This window comes from Genypterus blacodes, unplaced genomic scaffold, assembly GCF_046128005.1.
Source record: "Genypterus blacodes isolate CSIRO-AG114 ecotype Tasmania unplaced genomic scaffold, CSIRO-AGI_Gbla_v1 ptg000058l_1, whole genome shotgun sequence".
NCBI classification, from domain to species: domain Eukaryota; kingdom Metazoa; phylum Chordata; class Actinopteri; order Ophidiiformes; family Ophidiidae; genus Genypterus; species Genypterus blacodes.
The window spans coordinates 3,921,879-3,930,974 of NW_027466870.1; positions in this window are offsets into that span (position 1 = coordinate 3,921,879).

Here is a 9,096-nt window from a genome sequence, read left to right on the forward strand (position 1 = left end):
TGGAGACCTGTGTGTACGGTGGTTCAGAGGGAGAAAGCGGGATATATATAGATACACACACACACACCACAGCATCAGTCAACACACAGAGCCCACCTGATGTCTGCCGCTCTTTCTCTCACAGTTAAAGACTCTGTGGCTCCTCCTCTAAAGAGCAGACAGCTTTCCAGTTGTGTGTTGCTCTTCTTTTTTGTTGTTACATTCTATCCTGCACACGCACAAAAGAGCCGTATGTCTATAGAATTACAGTGCAACCGTCCAAACCTGTTTGATGCTAGCCGGAGCATAAAGACGGAGAGGAATGTGCCGGCGGGCGTGCCAAACAGAACGCTTCATGATGCCATTAAACGGCTTCATTCTATGGAGGATATAGATGCTTATAGGTATTACAGGCTTTACTGCTAAAGGAGTAAATACTGTATTACATCACAAAGTGTTTACAAAGATCCATTAGAGGTGCTGGGCTGCAGACCTTTGGACCCCCGCTCCCCCCTTGCTCTCTATTTCTATCCGTTGCAACAAACAAGGCTTCAAATACAAAACTCAAGATGCAATAGAGAAAATAATTCATTTCCCAAGCTGAAGTGAGCACCAAACCCCTGTTCTGCTCATGGGAGACGCCTGATTGGTCCGTCCCTCTGCGGTGCCGGGATAGATGAAGAGAAACATGTGCGGCTCGCCCACACTGTTCCCTCGCTCAGCTGATCACACATATAACATAATGAGCTGTGGCTTTGGCTAATCTAACAAACTCACTGCACGGCCAACGCTCAGTGTCTGGCAGCCTTTTCAAGTGAGGTCCGCCCTGAACTATGATGTAATGAGGAGCAGTGTGTGTATTGAGGGGGTCTTGGGGTCCTGGGCGTGTGTAGAGGGGATGGGTTTGGGAATTTGGCGTACAAGAGAGAGACTATTTTACTTATTTTACTTTACATTTAAAGTTAAATATGTGTTTTTTTATGAGCAGGATGATGTGAATAAGTTAAGATGATAACAAAATAAAAGTGTAGTTGTCGTGCTGTTGCAAAACTCATCCTGACCTGTGTTGTGTGTTGTACTGTGTGTTTGGTTCGCCTTTTGTCCTCAATGTACTGACCTGAACTCTGATGAAAATTGTTTCCTATAATAGCTTTTTTATAATGGCAGCACTGAATTGTTCTATTCTATTGTGTTGTTTTCTTATTTCTAAATCTGCTGGCAGTGAAAGCGTTTCCTTCTTCCTTAGTTTGAGCAGCTCATCATCATCATTCCTCCTCTCTGTTTGTGAGGTTGTGGCTGCATATATGAAGTTTCCACACAGCCTCTCAGTGAAACTTTAGAGTTTAATTTAGTGTTGGTCAGTATTCTGTCCTGATGTTCCAGCAGTGATGTTGAGCCTTAGAGGAGCGGCAGAGGCTTCAGGTTACACAGAAAAGGTTCAAACACAGATAGCTGATGAGTGTTTTAGGTGTGTGTGTGTGTGTGTAACCTCTGTTGCAGAACTGAAACCAGGTGTGCCTCAGGCCTGAGGTTAGAAACGCATCCATGACTCAGATAAGACAGGACACCACCTGGACTCAGATGACACACACACACACACACGCACATACACACACACACACACACACACACACTAACAAACAAATCAACAGACAGTGAGCTGCATCCTCTTCATGTGAACATTCTCTTCACTGGCACAATGACATCATGACACCACCCCCTCCAATCACACACACACACACACACACACACATACAGACACACACACACGCACGGACACACGCACACAACCTTTGTCCTCAGGCAGACTACAGATGTTTGAAGCACAGTTAAACAACCAAAAGTGAGTTCATATGTTATAACAAGAAGAAGTCTCTCTCCTTCTGTGTGTGTGTGTGTGTGTGTGTGTGTGTGTGTGTGTGTGTGTGTGTGTGTGTGTGTGTGTGTGTATGTGTGTGTGTGTGTGTGTGTTTGTGCATCTGTCGTATCCACACATGTTCACCGGACCACATTGGATCCAGTTTCCATGTGTTGGCACGGATATGCAGCTTTTTGACCATTTAAGCGTAATGATTCTCAGTCCATCAGCTCTTTGATTGGTCCCATTACTTCACCAACCTTCATCAGGTACGTCACAACGGCTCAGTTACTCTATAATCAGAGCACAATCGTGATCTGTAGTCGGGACACCTGGAGTCAGAAACCTGAGGCTCAGATGGTGAGAATTAAAGAAGAAAACATAAACAGGAATCTGAAGGTGGTGAGGTCACAGCGATGGACTCAGATCTGTTTATGTTCTTATTCTTTATGTTCTACATTTACATCCTCAGAGTCATGGCTGGAGTTCAAAATGCGATCTAAGTAAGCCTGAGTTTCCGATGTGTGTGAGTGAATGTGTGTTGCGCAGCACAGTGCCACCCGGTGTTACGAAATGTCTGATTACGCAACAGCTCCGTCAGAGTAAGTGAGTGAGAACATTCTAGACTAATATGTGAATGACACAATCAACACCTGTGGATGAAGAACAGACAGAAACAGAAGTCACACACAGATCAGTGATGTTGCTCACCACCTGCACTCATCAGAGGAATGTCTATAAAACCATCAACTACCTGATAATAACAAACTGAAAGAGGAAGTTAACTCTATATTAAGACTATATTCTGACTCTAATATATCTTAATAAAGCCTTAGGTCACATCATTTCTTGTATGTTGAGTTAATAATACACCTTTATATTAAACATGTGCTTACTTCTTAAACGGGAACAGTGTGTGGACGCGTATTTAACAAAGACAAACACACTGAGTCAGACATGGTACAGTCCAGTGTTATTACCTCATTCTGACCCGACACACCCGCAGCTGTGTGGCCTGCAGTTCAGTCGTCTCTCCATTCTGCTCTCCTACACACAAACCTTATAAGGAAACACAACTCATTTACTATCTGAGACGAGCCTGGAGAGGATGCGGCCCCCTACAACAGTGACATCAACCTATGGAGGATGATGTGAAGGTGCGTTCAATGTCCCTTGTCCACATTTCCTTCCTCTTCGTAATCCCCCCCACGTTTCTTCCTGCCTTCCCCCACCCTTTCTTATTCCCAGTCTTGTAAAGTAACAAAGTAAAAACACATCATTACAGTACTTTGAGTATTCAGGTGTTTACTCTTACTTGACTACGTTTGTCAAATATAAAGAAGTGGGGCCTCCTTTGAAAACAATTAGTTCAAAATGAGACTGAGAGGAAAGTCAAAACATTTCAGAAAAAGTGAAAATGTTAAGAAAATGAGGTCCAAAGAAACGTCTAAAGGAAATGTGTGTTGACATGTGTGTGTGTGTGTGTGTATGTGTGGGAGAGAGTGTGTGTAAGTGGGAGTGACAGAATCAAGAAGTCAGGGTCATGGCGAGAGAGAGAGAGAGAGAGAGAGAGAGAGAGAGAGAGAGAGAGAGAGAGAGAGAGAGAGAGAGAGAGAGAGAGAGAGAGAGAGAGAGAGAGAGAGAGAGAGAGAGAGAGAGAGAGAGGATGAGCAGGGGCCAGGCCTCCGGTCGGTTCCAGAGTCAGGGAGAGGAAAGCCCTCCCACAGGAAACCAGCTCTCCGCTCCACATGGCCTTTTAAGGTAAAAAGAAAAAACTCCCCAAAAACTCTGCTCACTGGGGAATCGAGCTGAACTATAGCTGCATTTAAAGCTACAGTGAGGCAGAGGAAGGAGGGAGGACGAAGGCAGGCTGGGGGCTGACTAAAGAGAAAGTTATAGAGCGGAAACATAATTGATTTCATGATAAAATAAAACATAGAAGGAGTTACATCTCTGTGCAGCCATTTTCAGGTCCTGTGCTTCTCTCTAACGCACATTTTCATAACATTTCACTATCACAGCGTTTATGATAAAGCCGCACGTGCGCTCTGGTCATCGCTGCATCTTTATGGTGTCAGTGACCTGCAGACGGGGAAGACAAACATTCCTCTCATGTGTCTGCCGTCTGACTCACACCAAGGAATGGAGTGTGGGAAGTAGACCCGTGCATTTCTTCCACATGGGAAAAATGAGTGTGTGTGTGCGTGTGTGTGTGTGTGTGTGTGTGTTGCCTCTACAGACATTGTATTGTGTGCACTCCTGCTCCAGGCCCTGGCACGGCAAGGTCGTAATAACGTGGTGGCTCAACCCTTTGCTCCCTTTAATGCCCCTCTCTACACACACATACTCCCTTTGTGTGTGTGTGTGTGTGTCCATGTTTTCACACTGCCTCATGTTGCCCTCTGTTATCTGGTGTAACATTTGCCTCTTTGACATAACACACACACACACACACAGGATGGATAAATAAAGGTCCGTGGGGCTGAATGGAGGTAATGAGAGCCAATTTAGCAGCAATTATTCAGAGGGCTTATCAGCTCATCACACTCACTCACGTTCATAACGGGGAGGGAGGAAGGGAGGGGGGGAGGGAGGAGAGAAGTGTATACAAGAGGAAAGGAGAAAGAAAGAAAGGAGAAATGGGGGAAAATAGATATGAGCTTTAACTGGTGCAATGATGGAAAGAAGAGGAGAGCTGATCGTCTTTTCTGCGTAGCCTAGATACCATTTCATTCTTTTCCATACAGGTTTCAGAGCTTTATCTTTATCTACAGTTTCAGCTCAGCCACTCTGCGTTCTATTCCATACTGTCCCTGTATAAATACGGTCCAATGAATGCACTTTGCTTTTTTTCTTTCTTCACTACAAACCCTTGTATTTGCACAGCTTTGTAACAAACCCCGAGTCTTTCCTCTCACATTTCCAAGGGGAAGTGTTCAAGGGCAAACATGTTAACGTTTGAACAAAGCCGTATTGGTGAGGTTATCTGGGTGCCACACTTAAGAGCCCATGCAGGAAGAATGTATGACGTTATCCCGCCGCCATTCCGCTGATAGGCCGCTGATAGCTGCCCGTCGGCGCAGCCCGGCTAAGTGGACCGGGAGCTGCGGCCGCTGCCAGCGCAGTGGTCTGAGGTCAGAGGTCGGCGTATGACTGTAGATGGTAGAGGAAGCGAGAAGAGCATGGGAAGCCTGTGTGAGAATCGCTGCTGAAGGATAAATTCCAGCAGCTGTCAGACATTAGAACATTTTTGGAGCTCGGTTCCAAAACTCCACTGCAAATCTCTCTTGGTGTCTTCTTCAACTCTTACCTCTAACGTTTCCCCATTCGACCTCCTCCTGTCCTCCTGTCCTCCTGTCCTCCTGTCCTCCTCTCCTCCCTCCTCTGGCTGCTTGGGTTCAAATCTTAACCCTGCCACAGAGAGCTGCTGGAGGATATTTTGACTTGCTGCTAATTGCTGAACTCTTTCTGTCTTGCAGCATGACGATCTTCCCACACAACCTGGCCCAGCTCCTATTTTTCCTGGCTTTGCAATTGTTGGATTAAAATTCCTGCAACAAATCACCACAACTTCATCCCTAATTTAGAAGTTTTCCCCCTTCTAATTTTTGGAATTTCCATTTCTCTTGCAATTCTACTCACTGTTAATTCCATTATTGGCCTCAATCTGCATCTTTCCCTGTCCTCACCCAACAACTCGCTGAGTAAGATGATCTGTTTCTATCTCTTATTCTGCTCATAGAAACACATTGTGTACCCCAAAAGGCCGGGCACAGAATATTCAAAAAGGCTTTAAAATGTCTGTTAGAGACACATTTGTGTTTTTAAGACTTACACACAGTGCATGTTGGAATGATACAGTGTAAACAAAACCTGAAAAGTCCTCTGAGGAAATGCAAATAATATTTTGCATGGTCCTGCTGATAATGGTGTGTATGCACATCTGTGTGTGTGTGTGTGTGTGTGTGTGTGTGTGTGTGTGTGTGTGTGTGTGCGCGTGTGTGTGTGTGGCTCACTTGTGTTGTTCTCCTTGGTCGAGCCCAGAAGTAAATTGAGTTTCATGGCTCAGGCTTGTGTCGCTCGCTCACATACCGTTCGACATCTGGCTCCATTTAGAGACCTAATGGAAAGGGTGTCATTTGCCTTCAGCACTATAAACAAATAAAGGCACACACACATACACATACACACTCACACACACATGCAAGCGCCCGTATGTAGCCTGAGGACATATCATTTCTTTCCGTGAGATGTATATTTTGGCTGTGGTCCACCGTTATGTCCATGGTTTTCTCATTTGTTGCTGTTGAAGATCTGGCAGTGCTTAAAGAACTGAGACATTTTTCATGGCAGCATCTAACCAAGAGCTCCAGGAGATGTTGGGTGTTGCTGTCTTGATCTTGCTGAGTTGCAAGCTTTCTCACAGGGACCCTGGTAGGAAAAGACTGTAGCTTTAGTGTGGCACTCGCTCACAAAACCAATTTTTGTAAAGATTTGTAAGCAACCCCCTCTTCTGGGGCCTGCAGAAAATCACATTGATCAGAGGAGGTCCACTGAACTTTGGGTTGCGCTTCACTGCTTGGTGATGTAACAGCTCCCTCCTGTGGTGATTTTGGATGGGGTTCATATGAACGACTGGGCTGGATGATGCAAACGGCAAAGAAGTTTCAATGTAATGTTATTTGTCTTCCAATACACTTTAAGTTTGTTCTTCTTGATTCCTGATTTCTGTCTTTTTCCAACTAAATGGTTCCACTCTGATTCATAAATATCACACTGCGGAATCTGTGATTGAAGTACTAAGCTTGCCATATGCACAGAGGTGTGTGGGGTCTGTAATATTTTAAGGTAATTCCATTTATATTTTTGCATTATTCTGCATTCATTTCAGCACAGAAAGTGACTCTATAGTGACTCTATATTAGCACCAGACCACTTCCAGGATCCGGGAGTTGCACGTTATGTAAACATGAATGTGGAACATGCAATAATAACATGCCTGCTGTTTGTCTGGTTGTGGCTTTGCACAACTTCAGCAGACACGCAAATTCACCTGATCTGATCTCCTGATTTTCTGATGGATTTGTCACAGATGTGTATTTAAAAAGCAGAAATACAACTTGAGCCTGTAAGAACAATTTCACCATCATTCAGACCACAAAGCAAACAGATCAAGGTCTCTGGGTGTTTTGTTACTGTTTTCACTTCAGAGCCATATCAAACAGAGGCTATCAACATGTTTGCTTGATGGGAAGAGGCAGTTCTTCTATTTGCTCTGTAATCTGCCCAAGTCCTTGTCTGACCTGTTGTTTGGGGTTTCTTTTCATGTCCTTGGATGCAAGATGGAACAGAGTAAGATTTCTGCATATGGGCTGTGAGTCTGCAAAACTGGATTATAATACTATATTGTGTGTTTTGTGCACTAATCTAAACAGTGTAGTATTCTTATCATTACTGTGCAAAAATACTATATTATTTACTAACCAGACATAAAAAACAGATGAACTATGGCTCCCCAATTTTAAAAGTACTTGAAATGTTCATTCACAAACTAGATCCATCCTTTCACACTCTTTTTGCATTGTGGGACAGCGGCGTCCACACTCAACAACAGAGACATTATAGTAATAGTTGACCACATAATATACAATTTAGCCACAGAAAAGCTGTTAGAATTACTATCTAGTTCAAATTTGGGCGACAGTTAAAGCGAGAGAACCTCTGGTGTGTGTGTTGTGAGGAGTTGTCCACAGGGGGAGTCGTTGCACTGCAGACGGCTCGAGCAGCGTGAAGCTCTGACACACTCAGAGCTTCAACCTGCTGGGTCAGATGACTGAAGGATTTTAGAACGTCTGCAAAACATCAGCAGTTTCTCGCTTTGGCTATATAATATAATAGCACATGGTCGTATATCACATATTTATTGATCGTAGACACATTTGGCTGCTTAAGAGCTGCATTGATGTAAAGTACAGTATGTACATAAAGCATACTCAAATCCAGATCACCTTATTAACACATTTGCTGTATAAATTCAATTTCTTTCCTTTTTTTATCTAAATCAACATTGAACATGTATTTTTAATTTACTTTACTAGCAACACATGTATAAAGTACTTCCTGTATATCTCATTGGCAAGGCGTGCTATTGGCCTTCCAGGTGCTTCTTGTCACTGTCTGTTATCTAAGAGTGGCTGAAGGCTTCAGATAAATTCATCTTAGCTGCATTGCCGCTGACGGTGGTGAATGGCAGCTTGTCTATGTGGTCAGCTTCAACCTGTGTCACTGTGTTGAACACAATACATTCATTATTGAGCGTGACACAGGCTTGATATTGTGTACAGACCAAGCATGAAGAACGGGGTGAAAGTGGGTCAGGTCTTGTAAGGGGTTAACTGTGAGCTGTGTCAGCAGATTGATGTGATTTGATAATTCCCATAGCCTATGAACCTTCAGAAAACCAAAGAATCTTGCTAAGCTTTACAGTTGCACGAATTTCCCCATGATCCTTTCTCTGGCACTGAACTCCAGACATTTGTGGGTAAGATTGTGTAGTGATGTTTTGAATTAGACTCAAAAGCCACAAAGCCCCATGGAAACCCCTCCGTCTGTTTTAGAAAGTCTCATGTAATAAACATTACACCCCCAGAACTCAAAAGGAGAATTCATATGAGGCGTCATCCCATAACTGACTTCAGATTAAATACTGCTGTGGCTTCTGCAAAGAGATCTCATGCTCAATATCATTTAATTTTATAAATAATAAATATTTCTTTATCCAGATGTTATAACTATCAAGCATCATGCGCACCAGATTATTAGATTATATTGCAGATAATCTTTATTAAATTACTCAGTCTACGTCGGAAGGTTTTCTTGTTGGCTTGTCTTGTTCGCTCCTCCACTGGAAATGCTGAGATCATGTCACATTCCAGCAGAGAGGCTTGTGTTTTAGTCTCCTCCCCACTGAGAGTCAACGTCCCAGAGTAACCTCTGCACCCTGAGAAACTACAGTCAGCACAGGGTCCACACAGGGTCTCTGCCTGAAAAGCTATTCCATATCTAATGGCTACTGAGCCACTTCTATACTGTGTTCACTCTCATGTCTTCAGAACCCAAATTGCAGATTGGGATGTTAAGTCTTTGTGAGTCTCAACAGTGAACGAAAAGGAGACCTAAGATCCCCATTGTTCTTAATTTAGACACAATCTGGATTACAGGTTTAATGATTGAATATGGAAGGAATGCAGCGTGACTCT